Consider the following 16,514-nt stretch of genomic DNA (forward strand, 5'->3'; position numbering starts at 1 on the left):
TTCCTAGGCACGTGTGTCTTCTACTTTTTTTTTTTTTTTTTTTTTTTTTTAAGTCCAATTAGTTCAGGCACCTGGGTTGCTCAGCAGGTTAAGTGGCTGACTCTTGATTTCAGCTCAGGTCACGGTCTCACAGTTTCTGGTATTGAGTCCCGCATTGGGCTCTGTACTGACAGCAGGGAGCCTGCTTGGGATTCTCCTTCTCCCTCTCTCTACCCCTCCCCTGCTCATACTCTATCTTTCTCAAAATAAGTAAAATAAAAGAAAAAGTTCAATTAGTTCATATTAGGTCTACAAAGAGAAATATCAGGTCTACTGGATTAAATACATAATAATTTATACATAAAAGCCGAGATGTTTACATGGTACAACACCATTTCAGAGCAGGAACAGAAGATGAATGACAGTAAATGTACTAATGATATAATCTGAAATATACCCAACTCCTAATAATCCCCAATATTGGAAGCTCTTTACTATTTATCACAGGATTTGTCAAGTTGTAATGCACTGATGATATAAAGCAGAGAGGGGGAAAAGATAACTGAGGTGGGGCTCCATAATAGTACAGTAATTGGTTTAGTAGGAATATCCAAAATAAAAGTAGGGATCTGTAATTAAAAATGCTAGAAGAGGTTAGCTACTGAAACAGAAAACAACAATAAAATACAGGTAGACCCTAAATTATGTATTTTCACTTAAGTATCTATAATCATAATCAGTCACACCAATGGCACAAGGAATTCCTGTCACCTGTTAATTAAGCTATGAGAAATGTCTCTTCTTTCCCTCTTTTTCAGTCTAGCATAACTGACAAGTAACCAAGATTGCCAGTTGCTGCTGCATACTCATGCCCCTGAAGAAAATGGTTGGAGAACTAGTTTTATCGCTGGCAAACGAGCCCCACTCTTAACCTTTTAATGCACTTCAGTGGAAGAGTATCACCCAAGACTGGTATTGGGAAGGACAAAGATCTGCGCTTGCTTATCTAACCTTCCCTAGTCCAGTGTTTATATCCCTGTAAAGTCAACACCATTTGATTCTTACTTTTTTCTACCTCTTGGGAATACGTGAGGAATTATGAAATAGGAATGACCCAAAACAAAGATATTTCTACCAACATGTGTCAAAGCTTTGTAGACTAAAGATTTAGTAAAAGTGCTGATAACTTTGTACTGACTCATAAAATACATCTAATTTGGTACCACACTATTTTTTTTATACTTTGTAAAAAGTACAGAAATTAAGCATTCCAGATGAAGTTCCTAATCAATAATTATAATACCATTTTATTTTATTTAAAAAAAAAATTTTTTTTTAAACGTTTATTTATTTTTGAGACAGAGAGAGACAGAGCATGAACGGGGGAGGGTCAGAGAGAGAGGGAGACACAGAATCTGAAACAGGCTCCAGGCTCTGAGCAGTCAGCACAGAGCCCGACGCAGGGCTCGAACTCACATACCGCAAGATCATGAGCCGAAGTCGGATGCTTAATCGACTGAGCCACCCAGGCACCCCTATAATACCATTTTAAATGAAAATATGTACCATATATATTTTTTAATGTTTTATTTATTCTTGAGAGAGAGAGAGAGAGAGCGAGCACGCACATGAATGAGCAGGGAAGGAGCAGAGCAAGAGAGGGACACAGAATCTGAAACAGTCTCCAGGCTCTGAGCTGTCAGTACAAAGCCCCACGCGGAGCTCGAACTCACAAGCTGTGAGATCATGACCTGAGCCAAAGTCAGTTGCTGAGCCACCCAGGCGCCCCTACCATATTTTAAACACTCAATTTATAAACACAGGATAGATAAGAACAATCAGAAGGCTCAAATTCATACAAATAGTAGTCCATGGTTTAAGAAAAGCTGTATGTATCAGTCAGGGTCCTGGCAAAAACAAAGCATTCTCAAGGAAGTATCTGAAATTCACATTTTAACAAGTGTGGGCAGGGTTAAAGGAACCAAAAAGGGATGGAAACTATTCAGGAACCCACTGCCACCCTTTGGAATGAAGGGGCAGAAGGAAGCAATTACCGAAGAGCTGTGCAACAGCAACGGAAAGAATAATATCCAGCTTCTCTCTCTGGCTTTCCAACATCCTGCCAATGCCTCACATTGGCTAAGTCCAACAAAGGAGTCTAAACAAGGTAGTCCTTAGAAGAACTCCCTCTGGGGCACAGAGCAAGGCAGAGAAGGGTTAAGAGCGGATCTGGAGGGGCAAACAAACAAACAAACAAACCCAGTACTGGATATATAAAGAAGAGAATTTTGGAGTCAAGACCTGGTTAACTGCGTTTAGTCATAAAATCCCTGTATAAGGTATATTACTGAGTCTGTGATCTCCACTACAAATAGATGTTAGGAGAATAAAGTAGACATGTGCTAAAAGTACCTAACAAAACCTGGCAGTATACTAAATGTTAGTATACTAAATGAAGTGAAATGAGAGACAACTTTGTATTCCTAGTGCCTAACACAATGTGTAACTTATAGCAGATGTCTAATAAACTTTGACTAAATTACGATGCAGAGTACACATAAGAAATGAGGAACTGAGGATTCTGTTTGTATCTTTTCCTTTGATTTGCTATCACTGTATGATCCGTATATTAAGGGATACAGCTTTTTATATACAGCTTTTTATAATGAAAAAGACAAGAATCTTTACCCCATGAGTGCTATAAGAGAAATAAAACAAGTATCTTAACACTATATAACTTCAAGAATTACAAATTTAAGATTTCCCCCAATAAACATCTCTTAACCATAAATACTTCAATAGCACCTAAATAGCCACCCACATGCTAAATGATTTAAAACTAGTAAGAGGGTATTCTGGAAATGTAGAAACCTGGGCAAAAAAAGTTTACAGACAATAAATCACTTCCAAGAGAAAATTCCTTTATACTCCTGATCTGGTTTTGCCTGTTATTTAGCTAAAATTACGCCTCTTCTGTTACTTCTCAGAAAGGTTAAAATAGAGCCAAAATCCAATAATTTTGTGTCTAAATACTAAGTATAAGAGCAAAAGTACCTTACAACTGTTAATTTCAGGTTTTGTTTTTTTTTTTTTAGATGTCTGACATCTAAATGTTTAGCATGTCTAAAAACTTGCATGTAATGAAAGCACGGAATATTTACTAGCACTGTTGAAGAGAACAGCTAAGTCTTTTTTTTTTTTTTGCTGATTTAAATGTTTTTTAAAAAAATTTTATTTAAATCCAAGTTAGTTAACATGCGGTGTAATAATGGTTTCAGAAGCAGAATTTAGTGATTCATCACTTCCATAGAACATCCAGTGCTCATTCCAACAATTTAGCCCTATTTAGCCCATCCCCCCACCCTCTACCCCTCCAGTAACGTTCAGTTTGTTCTCTGTATTTAACAGTCTCTTATGGTTTGCCTCCCTGTTTTTATTTCTGTGTTTAAATGAGGAGGAAGTAGGTACAGAGATCCCCACCAGAGTTTCTATTGCTCACTAATTTTGGTTACTAGTGAAGCCTGAGCTATTTTATATTCAAGTGAAAGAGTCAAGAAAGAAGATAAACAAGATTTTCTATTTTAGATATTGTATTCTATATTGAAAAACATAAAAGGCTACTAAACTTCTTCAGTAATATACACTTATGTTGTAAAGGTGGGAAAAGAGGAGGAATAAAAAAGGCTTTTAAGTTTCAATGGCTATATACTTGAAAGATACTTTTAATATTTTTCACATGTTTACAAGTCACTTACATTTCATTTCCTATGACCTAACCACATGCTCATATCCCACTGTTGGGACTTTTCCTTACTGATGTATAAAACCCATGTATATAGAAAGAACAATTGCTTTTACATGTCAAATACATTTTTAAAAATTTGTACTTGATGGCACAGCAATTTTCCAGTGTACTTATTTCAAATTTTCTTAATGTGTTCCAATACCATCTCTTACTCTTTATGACTTTTGGGTTCTACACTTGTCTTGAAAGACTCTTGTTCACTCCAAGATTATATTTCTAAAATCCTTTCATGTTTCCTTCTGGTACTTCTATAGTTTATCTTTCTGCTTAAATCTCTCATCCATTTCAATTTAATGTTAAGAATAAGCACATATCAAAATTTATGTTTTCTAAATGGCTAGTCAGTTACCTCAACACCAGCTGTTGAATAATCTCTTTTTCATTCACTCCTCCCACCTATTTAATAAGCTACACCTAGTATGTGAATTCATGCTATCTAGGTGGTATGGACTTTTAAAATAAGCTCTTGAAATAAACTACTAAACTCTCTTGTTCCAATTTGTAATCCCACCAGTCAGAAAGGTGCTTATTTCCCTGAATTCTTACCAACATCCTATGCTATTTCAATAGCTTTTTCTGAGTCACAAAAAAAAGTACTTCAATTTCCATTTATCTGATTACTAAACAAATCAAATGTTTGTTCACATTCACTGTCCTATTTCTTTAATGATTTATCTGTTGATATGTTTTTGTCCGTTTTTACACTGGAATATTGATGCTCCTTTTTTATTTTAAGCTTTCAATATTTACTTTCTAGCATTTGTCCTTTAATTTTGTGACGTTTTGAAGACATGTAAAATTTTTATTGAGTTACATATACAAAGCTCTTCTGTAAATTCTTTGTTTTATATGCTCATAAAATCTGTTCAGAGGATAAAATCTATTTATCGATATATATACCATTTTTGGTATTCATTCCTTCTTGAGGATACAAGTTTCATCAGCGGTCATTTCCCTCCAGCCTGAGGAGCATTCTATAGTATTTCTGGTGTGCAGGTCTCCTTACAATGAATTCTCTCAACTTTTGTTTATCTGAAAAACGTCCTAATTTTCACCTTCATGTTTTATGGATATTTTTGCTGAATTCAGAATTCCAGGTTGACAGCTTTATCCTTTTGAACTTTATTTAAAAAAATTTTTTTTAATGTTTATTCAATTTTGAGAGACTGAGTGTGATGGGGGGGGGTGCGGAGGGAGGGAGAGGGAGAGGGAGAGGGAGAGGGAGAGGGAGGGAGAGGGAGAGGGAGAGGTACAGAGAGGGGGAGAGGGGGAAAGGGAAAAAGGGGGAAAGGGGGAAAGGGAAAAGGGGGGAAAGGGGGACAGAGGGAGAGGGAGAGGGAGAGGGAGAGAGAGGGAGGGAGGGAGGGAGAGAGAGGGAGAGAGAGAGGGGGGGGGAGGGAGGGGGAGGGAGTGAGACACAGAATCCAAAGCAGGCTTCAAGCTCTGAGCTGTCAGCACAGAGCCCGACATGGGGCTCAAACCCACAGACCACGAGATCCTGACCTGAGCTGAAGGCGGACACTTAACCAACTGAGCCACCCAGGCACCCCTGGGAGTCCCATAATCTAAACAAATACTTATCAAAATCCATTTTAAAGCTTTCTTTCTAAAAGACAATATATACTATTCACAGCAACTCTATTTTTCATAGTAACAATGGTTTTCCTGATACCATAAATAGCTGACAATTTAAGTTATACAAAAAGGAATCACTGGTTATCTGACCAAATGATCTAGTATACAGAACATTCATTTAGGTCACAGGGCATAACTTCAGGAACCAATACTGATAAATAAACAGTGGGGGAAAACCTATGTTTCCGCACTATCTCCTATGTAGAGAGTAGCTAGGTACAATTTAATGTAGCAACTGACTACCAAAAAAAAAAAAAAAAAACAAGAATTATCATAAGCCACCCCTGGATCAGACCACACTAGAAGTGATGTACTAGAAATGATGTGTCCACACATAAGCTAATTTCAGCCCAAAGTAAATAGAGCTTTTGTAAATCAGAACCATCTCATTAAGAGAAGCTTGAGGCATTAATGTTTCTGGATTTTCATATATGCCTTTCCCTAAACAAATATAAACCACTTAAGTTTATTACAATAAACCTTGTTGTTACTCAAAAGATTTAAATGTTTAAAGTTTTTAAGTTATGCCATTCATTTTACCAACTTTAAATTTGGAAAATCCCTATTTTCCTCTAATAAATCTATCCCCCAATATACCTGCCAAATTCAGCTGGAGCAGCAGTGCAGGCTCCAAGCATAAGTCTTGCTCTCCAAATAATATTAAGAGGACACACTCTTTTATAAAAACTGTCAATTATTAAACATCTCCTTATACAATCTGGTAAAAATATAATAGGCACAACAACAAATTTTTGGAGGAGGATAAAAATGCTTAAAAATAACAGCTAATACATGGACAGGCTTCAAAGAAATCCATGAAATCTCTAGAACAGTATACTAAATCATGAATATATGTATATTCTAGGGACATAAGCCACAGCTCTCAAGAAATTCTCCAAGAAGCCTAAAGTATAACAAAAGTTAACAGCTACTGCTGGGATGCTGGAATTTCTGTAAAAGTTATTTTCAGCATCTGTAAATTTTCCGCTCTCAGTAATTTATATTAGTATGATATTCGTATCTGTACTAATTATTACCTCAGTTAGAACATACTTGTATTCCATTAAGATTTGAAGTTGCAGTTCTTTCCAAAAGAGTTAAGTTTTGGGGAAGGTTAAAAAACAACTTTCATTCCTAAAACAAATGTCTCAGGTTCACAATGCAAGAATAAACGTGAGGTATGTAGATGGCCTAGAATAATTTATCAAACATTTAGGAAACAAAATTCTACAAATAAAGGCTAATCAATATTGTATATTCAAAAGACAATTGAGGGGCGCCTGGGTGGCTCAGTCGGTTGAATGACCGACTTCGGCTCAGGTCATCATCTCACAGTTTGTGAGTTCAAGCCCCATGTGGGGTTCTGAGCTGACAGCACAGAGCCTGGAGCCTGCTTCCCATTCTGTGTCTCCCTCTCTCTCTGCCCCTCCCCCACTCATGCTCTGTCTCAGAAATAAACACTAAAAAAAGATTTAAAAAAAAAAACAAAAGACAATTGATTATAAATAGGCATATAAAGAGATTTTAATGCTATTATGTCATCTTCACTTAAAATGGCAATTACCACTGGAAGATGTTAAGTTTGTCATTCTTCATAGAGTCAATAGCAGTATCTCTATTTAAAACATAACAGACACAAAGAGGTAAAATATTTGATGTCCAATGAGAAAGAATCAACAATGATGCTAGAAATACAGTCTAAATGCCTTTCAATTTTTGAATGTCTCCTCAGAAACGTGAGCATATTGTATGCAGCTCTAAGGAAATCTGGGTTCTATTTATTGCTACCAAGTGGTTTTGTGGCTTTGGTTTAGTAACAACTTCTCTGTATCATTTGTACAACAGGGAAAACACAACTGTGGCAGAGATATTATATACTCACCTGTTTCATTTTCCTCCTGAGCACATATGAGGACCACATTTTCCATTCCATTTGTAGCTAGATGCAGTCATGTGTCTAGTCCTGACCAATGTGAGTTCAATGATGTAAGCTCCTTCCAGAACTGGTCCCTAAATCAGCCCTTCAAACATCCTCTGAGGTCTCACTAGTAACTCTGGGGGGGACTCCAAGCAGGCCATAGGGGCAGCTGAGTCACAAGATGGAAGGAATCTGAATATCTGAGTCATCCACATGGTTTTTTGTGTGATGAGAAATAAACTCTTTCATTGTGCTCCACCATGAGATTTGGGGGTTATCTATTTCAGACACAATAATCTTACCTACCTTAGTGGGGGGAAGATAAAATGAGGTAAAAAATTTAAAGTAGAAGATAAAATGAGGAAGGGATTTTTAAATTCTATACAAATGTGGGGTAATGATAGCAACTGTTTTTTTATATATACTTTAATGTTTATTTATTTTTGAGAGAGAGAGAGAGAGAGAGACAGAGCACAAGCAGGGGAGGAGCAGAGAAAGACACACACACACAAAGAATCTGAAGCAGGCTCCAGGCTCTGAGCTGTCAGCACAGATAGGGGTTCAAACTCATAGACCACGAGATCATGACCTGTGCCCAAGTCAGACTCTTAACCAACTGAGCCACCCAGGCACCCCCCACAACTACTTTTTTAAATGTTTGTTTTTGAGAGAGGGAGAGACAGAGCGTGAGTGGGGGGAGGGCAGAGAGAGAGGGAGAGACAGAATTGGAGCTCAGGCTCCAGGCTCTGAGCTGTCAGTACAGAGCCAGATGCAGGGCTAAAACCCACGAACCAGGAGATCATGACCTGAGCCAAAGTCAGAGGCTTAACTGACTAAGCCACCCAGGCACCCCATGATAGAAACTTTTTATCCAGAAAGTAAAGCATGAACTTTGGAGTCACTACATCTGGGTTCAAGTTCAGCCTCTGACACATATTAGCTAGGTGTGTGACACTGTGTTAAATTACTAAAAGACAGTTTCTTCAACTATAAAATAAGAACAATAATACCTACAGACCACCAGATTATTATTAGGATTAAGTGAAATAACATATACAAAGGATCCAGCAGAGGGTATGGCACATATTAACCACTTAAATATTATCCAAACTATTACAAATATCTGAGAGGATGGCACAAACCACATACTGGATAAAACTGTTGGAAGGATTGTAACACTTAAGGCTAGAAATAAAATGAAACAAATTCTTGGCTCCAAAAGGGCTTTTCTAATGTAATCAGAAAAGTTAGCCTTTTGGTAGTTTAGAACACATCAGTATAATACATTAAATTCTCTAAGGTAAATATAAATAATTATTTTAGTCTTAAGTTTATATAGCTACAAACCTACCTCAAGTGATCGTTCTAATATTACAAGTGGGATAATTTCAGTTCAACTACTTATAAATGGGTGAAGTGGGGGTAACTGAAACAGATGATTAGCATAGGCACTATCAGTTTCCAGCAAAGTTCTTTAGAAAGACTCAAATACACTACCATGAGCTCTGTCCTTAAAATAGTTTCTACAATTTCACAGAAAAAGAAACTAAAAGTTCAGAGTAAATGATTCCCATATACCCCAAAGCTTCTCCAAAGAAGCAGTCCTTAAACAGCTTCACAAACATACACCTGCTACATTTATCTCTTAAAGCCTGTTAGTGATTGGGAGGTAGAACAGAATGGTACTTTGTGGTTTTGGTAATATTCATTACAAATAATACTCATTACTTAATCCATTACAAAAAGCAAGCTACTGCAGAAAGAAAAGGCATTATTCATTCCATTTTTCCAATTAAAAAAAAGATTAAAAACATTTTGGCTGGCTCATTCCAGACCCTCTTTGTTCAGAAAGGGAAACAATACACCAGTAGGGAAATAGCTGGGAAAGCATAATGCAAAATGCTGGGCATGACAGAGTGCCCAGAAACATTCAAAAGTTTTAAAATAGGTTTTAAAAAAGATACCTAGGTGTCAAACTATTTTGAACTGGTTAAAATACTCATTGCTACAGATCAACAGAAGGGAAATACTAACCTAGTCTGAAATCTTAGTCTATCTACTGTTTTGAATTTCAATGTCCTTATTTGAAAATTGAAGTGATTGGACCAGATAATGTCTAAAAGACTATGATTCTAACATACAAATGTGTAGAGTTTTAATATACAGCATATTCCAGAGTGAAAAGTGGATAATTTAGACTGTGAGATAAAGAATTTTTGGTTTTGTTTTAAGAATGTCTCCAAATCCTCGGGCACCTGGGTGGCTCAGTTGGTTAAGCATTTGACTCTTGATTTCAGCTCATGATCCTGTAGTTCATGCATGGGTTTGGGCCCAGCGTCAGGCTCTGTGCTGGCAGTGTGGAGCCTACTTGGGATTCTGTCTCTCTCTCTCTCTCTCTCTGCCCTTTACCCACTCATGATCTCTCTCTGTCTCTCTCAAAAATAAACAAACAATAATAAATAATAAGTTATCTCCAAATTCTCTCAAATGTTAGTATACTCTTCTGCTTTAGTAAATCCAGTTGAATGAGTATAATCTTTGCCTTTCTGATAATCTTTTTCTAACCGATTAACGTATTTTTTGAGACCAAATACAGAAGCACATAGGACACTGAACTGGAATTACTAAGTTGAACTGAAAGTCAGGATATAAAACTTCTCTTGGTTTCACAACTCTCTCAATATGACTATGCTTCACTCTCTTATCCTGTCTATAAACAAGGGAAAATGTGCTATCATCTATTTCACTGGATTAATATTAAAGTATGTCTTTGAAACACTTTGAACCACTCAGACAAGACTGTTACAGAAGAGATTTTTTTTCATTATTAGTAACTTATCATACCAAGTCTAAGTATAAAAACAAAAGAAAGAAGTTCCCATGAGACTACTGCATATGGGAAGTCCTCTTACCTCCTACATTGGAATCAGTTACAATTAATAAATCAATATAAGATGTTCTTATAATACACAGAATCTGGAAAGGTGACTAGGCCCATTGCAGCACCAGATTTTAAATCTCTGATCTACATAAAAACCGCCTGAACTAATCTATCCTTCAGTTTTTGTTTATATGAATAACCAACATTTCTTAAATAGGCATTCTTAAAATCATGAAATAAGGAAGGTCCTTTGGAAAGAGGGGTAGGGACAGATAAATAGGTGTGAATGGCGAAAATAAAACCATTCAGAAAAGATAGATTATGTACAGCACAAGATGTATTATGTATATATAGCACAATGACTATTTTGTCCAAATCAAGGGTGGCAGTGGTTCCCTAGTAAGAAGTTATTCACAAATATAGCTAAATCAAATAGATGCTTCCTTACAGCTAGCAAAATTTAAAAAAAAAAAAAAAAAAAACTTAGGGTGGGAGGGAGGGGAGGGTGGGTGATGGGTATTGAGGAGGGCACCTTTTGGGATGAGCACTGGATGTTGTATGGAAACCAATTTGACAATAAATTTCATATACTGAAAAAAAAACTTAAACTATTATTATGGATGAATACCCTTTGCCTTTTTGCATAAACATAATACACTTTACTAATGTCCTTAATAAAAATTTCTGGAATCACGTAGTAAGTTGAACGGTGGCCTTCAAAAGAGATGTTCCCATCCTAGCTTGGAACCTGTTAATAATATCTCATTTGGAAAAAAATTTTATAATCACTGACCTACAATGATTGTGGAGATAAGATACGAGTCAGGCCTTGAAAGAAGAGAAGGACCTTAGATAAGCAGAGAAGATGAAAAAGAGTATTCCAGACAGACAAATGCATAGGAAAAGTCATGGAGGTGAAAACTATCCACATTTTGTTAACATATTTACCAAATAGATCAATTGGCTGCAGTGTGGGTTTTTTGGTAGTAGAATGGTGAGAGACTTAGGTTAGACTGTGGAAAGCTTTGAATACCATGAAAAATCTGAAATTTATCTGTGGGAAGCAAATGATTTGTAAACAAAAAGACTAACATAATCATTCAGAAACCAGATGATTAATGAAATTTCAGTCTGGGAAAATAGAAGGTGGTCTGAGCTTTTGGCTCTACCACATTGTCCAACAGCACTTTCTGAAATGATGGAAGTATTCTAGACCTGCACTGTCCAATATGGTGGCCAGTAGCCACCTACAGCTATGGAGCATTTGAAATGGGAGTGGTGCAACTGGGGAACTGAAATTTTAATTTTTTAAAATGTTAACTAATTTAAACTTAAATAGCCCCATGTGGCTAGTGATGATATACTGAACAGCTCTAGAGTTTTCTCACTTATAAAATGCAAAGTGCAATGAGAACACTAGTGTCCCTAGGCTAAGTTCCACAGCCAAATAAAGATGGTGCAGCATTCTGATAAAAGCAAACAGGTATTCAAGCAGATGCACCTGAGCATGACTAAAACAGTTCCAGGTTTGTAACCTTTTCATTTCACTCTTTGTATCTCCTTGATTTATTTAAGAGACCCACTCTGTCTCTTGATTTTTTCAAATTGGTCTTTAGGTTGATGTTTCCCAGGAGTCTATAGTTAAATAGGTAAGGCATCTAATTTAATAGAATTTCTGTGGAAAGGAACAAACATTTCATACAAAAATGTCCCTAGAGCTATGCTGCCCAGTGTGAACACATACTGGAAAAAAGACAGTATGAATAAAAGAATGTAAAGGCACTCATTCATACATGTTGAAATGATAATATTTTGGATACACGGAGTTAAATAAAATATATTATGAAAATTAATACACCTGTTTCTCTTTAATTTAGCCAATAGAAAATCTTAAATTACATTTATGACTCACATTAAATTTCTCTTAGACAGCCCTGCTGTAGAGAAAGTTATGACATAGATACCTTACAATATACATACTTTATTCAGTTAGTACATACTTACTCAGCATCTATTATTGTCAAGCTTTATGCAATGTTCTGAGACTTTAACAGTGAAGAAAGAGAATGGTCCCTGCCATCAAAGAGCTTAAATTATCTCCTACACTTCTGCACATTTTACATATATTATCTCATTTGTGATAATGCATAAAGATAATTTAATTTTAGAATACTTTACCATTTGGGGGGAGCAACGGTCAATATATAACTGAGAAATTACAAAGATTCACACTAATGACTATTTTTGTGATACAATAGTTATATTACTATGCTATATAATATGTATCTGGAAGCCTAATACTATCACATTACCAGTAGCTTCTCCTGGTTTCTTGATCCCTCCCTCTAACTAGTTTGCTCCCTCTTTATGGCTCACCTCTCTCAGACTGTCTCTTCGACTGGCAACCTGCCTGCTATTCACATTACAGCAGGGTTATTTATACTTCCAGGGGTCTCCAAAGAAGGAAAGAGGTTGAAAATGTAAGTGTACATAATTTCAAGCAGCCAACTTCAGTTTTTTGAACCCAAGACTGAGTTTTGAAGTTTCTTTTCAGCTTAAACTAGGTAATTTCTGTAGGATTTTGCTTTATAATTCAATGCACAAACTTATTTGAGGGCTGAAACAACTCATTAGTTTTGTTCTACTGAAGCTTTCACATAACAAAACTCTCCCAAATAGGGTTTCTGAAACAAATTAACAAGTAGTATTTCTCTAGCAAATGATTTTTAAAATAAAATACTAGGTAACATCAATAGGTCAAGAATATATAGGATTTTAAGGCTAATGGTACAACTTTCAGGAAAATGTTACTAATAAACTAAATGTTCAGGTTTGACAGCTACAAAGAGAGCAAATACAAACAAAACTACTTTATCAAAAGGTGGCAATTTTTCCTAATTTAATAAAGTATTACTAATATATGATAGTTATTGAGAAACAAAATGAAGTACCCAAGTTTTAACTACCCAAAATGATTTCACTGCCTTTTTTGGTTGAAGTCTACCAGCATCTGAAATACAGATGTGTTTAGGAAAGGAATACTATTCCTTGGTCTTTAGCTGTGTGCAGGTGTGGCTATATACATAGTTGCTTCAATGTTACACATCTGCTGCCAGCAAACAGAAAACTTACTTTATGATATTAAAAAAAAAAAAAAAAAAAAAAACAACTGAAGAAAAATAATAATTACTCCCAATTGGGGGGAAAAAAAAATCGCCTAAGGAAAATGTAGCTATTCTCCTTAAGTAACTGGATTAGCCTTTTGCTAAAAAGGAGTCAAACCAAATTTAAGCTAACATACTTCATATATGATCATGGGCCCTCTCAATCATTAACTATTAGTGCTACCATGCCATCAAATATACAATGCAATCAAATATAAGTTTAGAAATTCAACTTCTGTTTGCTCTCCAGTCCAAAATGGCCTATCTTTTATACGGGCCCCAAACAATAAAAGAGCATAAAGTTTAGTGCAAAATCAGCCTGCCTTTGACAATCAACTGTCACTTGTTAGTAGCAACAGAAAAACAAGTAACGATTCCTGAGATTTCCTTTATAACTTCAAGATAGAATGAGTATAAGAAGGCAATTCAGATGTAAATGTAACAAAATTTATCCCCAGCTCACTCTTACTCTGTGCCCAGAACTAGCTTAGGGACTTTTACATGTTATCACAAATATTTGTCCTCCTCTTCCCCTTTGATAAATTCAGAAAATTACATTGTTCAGTCCTCAGTGCCCTCCAGATTGAAAAAAAAAAAAAAACAAAACAAAAAATAAAGGAAGAAGAAAAGCAGGAGGGTGGGAGATGGTTACAAACCAAAGAACTTCTGTGATAAGTCTAAATTAAGTGTTAAGATAAAATCAGAACGCTCTGTAATATATGAGATTCTTTCAAATGTAAAAAAAGTTTGCTTCAAATTAACTATATTTAATTCTAACAACCTCATTAGAATAGTATCTTTCAATCTGATCCCATTAAAGAGAGGTGGCCCCAAGGTGTCTTACATTCAAACTGCAAAAAAATTACGACTTTCCCTACTTCAAATTTATGAGGTGCATTTATTTTCCGTAAAATGAAGGATCTTTAAAAACAGATACTGATCTCAGTATCTTTCATACATTAGGTGGAAAAAAATATGGTTTCATTTAGTCAAGTAGAAAAGCACCCCAAATTCTGCAAATCACCACCAAAATTTTAAAAAGACATTAAAACAGTGGTTAGATGACAGTAAATTGGGACTGCTCTTTATATAAACTCCAATCTTCAACTGAGGCCTTCCCCAAATAAAACAACAGTATTTTAAGTAGCTACTATCTGAAGACTTGGGTTGTGTTTCAATTCCTGAAACAAGCTGCAGTTTTAAAAGTTAATCTTACTAGAATCCTCCTGGAAGTCAAAGATACTGAAAAAAATACTTTAACATTAGATGCCAAAGTAGAATTATTGTTCCCTCAGCAAGACACCTAGCGGTGACATTAATAGTTTCCATGGAGGCATGAAATTTAAACTTCAGTTATACTGTATACAGTCATTTTAAAGGAGAATATTAAACAAAGAAAAAGGTTTTGTTGTTGTCGCATAATTTGATTAAGCCCCAAGACTGAATTCCAAATCTTTACCATGGAATTGCAACTGGCAAGGAAAGAACATTTGAAAATAAGAGTTAACAATAGATCATCGCCATTTTCTACACAGAGAGAAGTATTTACATTTTAATTCAGTTCAGGCAGCTGGGTGCTAAGGACGCATAAAAAGGCAAATATGTAATAGCTTCAATTATAAACAGACGTGGAGAGCTGCCTATTAAGATGGTTAATGGCAAAACTGAAAATGAAAACAAGGCATACCGTCATACTTCCCATAACCAAGAGTCAAGGCAATCTAGGTTAAAATAATAAAAAATGAATAAGCCATATTCTCACAAAAAGAAAAAGAGAGAAGTGGGACTGAAAGAAAAGATCACGATCATTTTAAGGCAGCCAGTCAGGGGGAAAGACTGCTTGATGCCTCCACTGTTTACTAATATTTAAAACTAGCATTTCCAGTCAACACCTGGGTTTGAAAATCGCAGCAGCACGGAAAGGCTGGGTCCTTTCCGACGTAAACCCAACAGAACATTCGGCAACGTTTTGCATAGTAAATATTACCCAGAATAAAGCATTGTTCGCGTATTTCCACCTTTAAAGACCAAAGAGAAGAGAAAAAACAACAACAACAACAACAACAACAACAACGAAGACCCTTCTTCCTCCCATAAATAATAGCTTTCACCTCTCTCTCCCTTCTTTTACTTATCGCCCTTGCCGCGGGGTTAATGAACCCTAAACTTCTTTTTCTTCTTCCCATTAATGGAAACCGGGGGAAAGAGCAACGAGAGAGGGGAAGGAACTCAGATGACAGGAAAAACTGGAAATCAAAAACAGTGGCGTTTCTTCCTGGGCGAAGGCTAGGAATTCCCTGAAGGTTTCGCGTGACGGAGACAAGCCTGGAAGACCCCTATTAAACCCCTGTTAACGTATCTTTTGAGCCCACGGCGACACCATTTTTCGTCTCATTTCTGCTTCTGAAGGGGGTGGCAGTTCCCCCGGATGAACCTTCACGGGCGCACGCCTCCCCTTCCCTAAAGCCCCCGCAGCAGGGGTTGGGGGGCTGTGGCCCCCGCTCCGAATTTACAGCGAGGCCCGGAAATCCGTCCCGTTAGAGCCGATTTCACCCATCAGGAATGCGCTCCACCCCCGCTGCCTCCCCGCGGCGGCCGCCCTCGGTGTCGGCTGCTTCAGGGGCCCGGGAAGTGCTGCAGGGGAGCGCCGCTCTGCCCGTCGCAACACTGCTGGGTCGGCCGCCGACTCCACAGACTGGCCGGGCCGGGAGAGCAGAGCTCGGGCGGAGCCCGAGCAGCCGAGGGGGCGCCAGAGCCGGGCGGGGGGCGCGGAACCAGCCCCAGGCCTGACCCCCAGGTCCAGGACCGGCCCCGGCCTCGGCCCCGGGCTGAGCCCGAGAGGCGGCGCCTTTCCCGTGGGATTTCTGAATCCATTTCCGTCCCGGGAAGGGGCGCGAGGGCAGCGGCCGTGCCGGAGCGCCTCGGGTCGGAAACGGGAGCCGCCCCTGCCCTCCTTTACCCGGGCGCAACCTCTTCCCGTGCCCGCCCGTACCTTCAACTCCTCGGAGCGGCGGTGGGCGCCGGAGTGCGGGTGAACAGGCCCATCTCTCGGCGGCAGCGGCAGAAGCCGAAGGAAGTACGGAGGTTTCCTCAGACCCGCCGAGACGCCTCTCAGCTGGGGCGGAGGGAACG

At 37.7% G+C, this 16,514-nt stretch overlaps 1 protein-coding gene across 2 annotated transcripts in view; it reads right to left on the minus strand.

Moving 5' to 3' along the window:
• Positions 1-16,514, minus strand: part of RNF19A (ring finger protein 19A, RBR E3 ubiquitin protein ligase) — a 56,464-nt gene extending 39,950 nt beyond the window's left edge. The window contains exon 1 of one of the 2 annotated variants that reach the window (XM_058698698.1): positions 16,375-16,514. The gene's annotated coding sequence lies outside the window, so the exon portion shown is untranslated. The remainder of the gene's footprint in view (positions 1-16,374) is intronic. The other variant, XM_058698697.1, reaches the window with a different exon arrangement.

The sequence above is a fragment of the Neofelis nebulosa genome, chromosome 14, assembly GCF_028018385.1.
Source record: "Neofelis nebulosa isolate mNeoNeb1 chromosome 14, mNeoNeb1.pri, whole genome shotgun sequence".
NCBI lineage: Eukaryota > Metazoa > Chordata > Mammalia > Carnivora > Felidae > Neofelis > Neofelis nebulosa.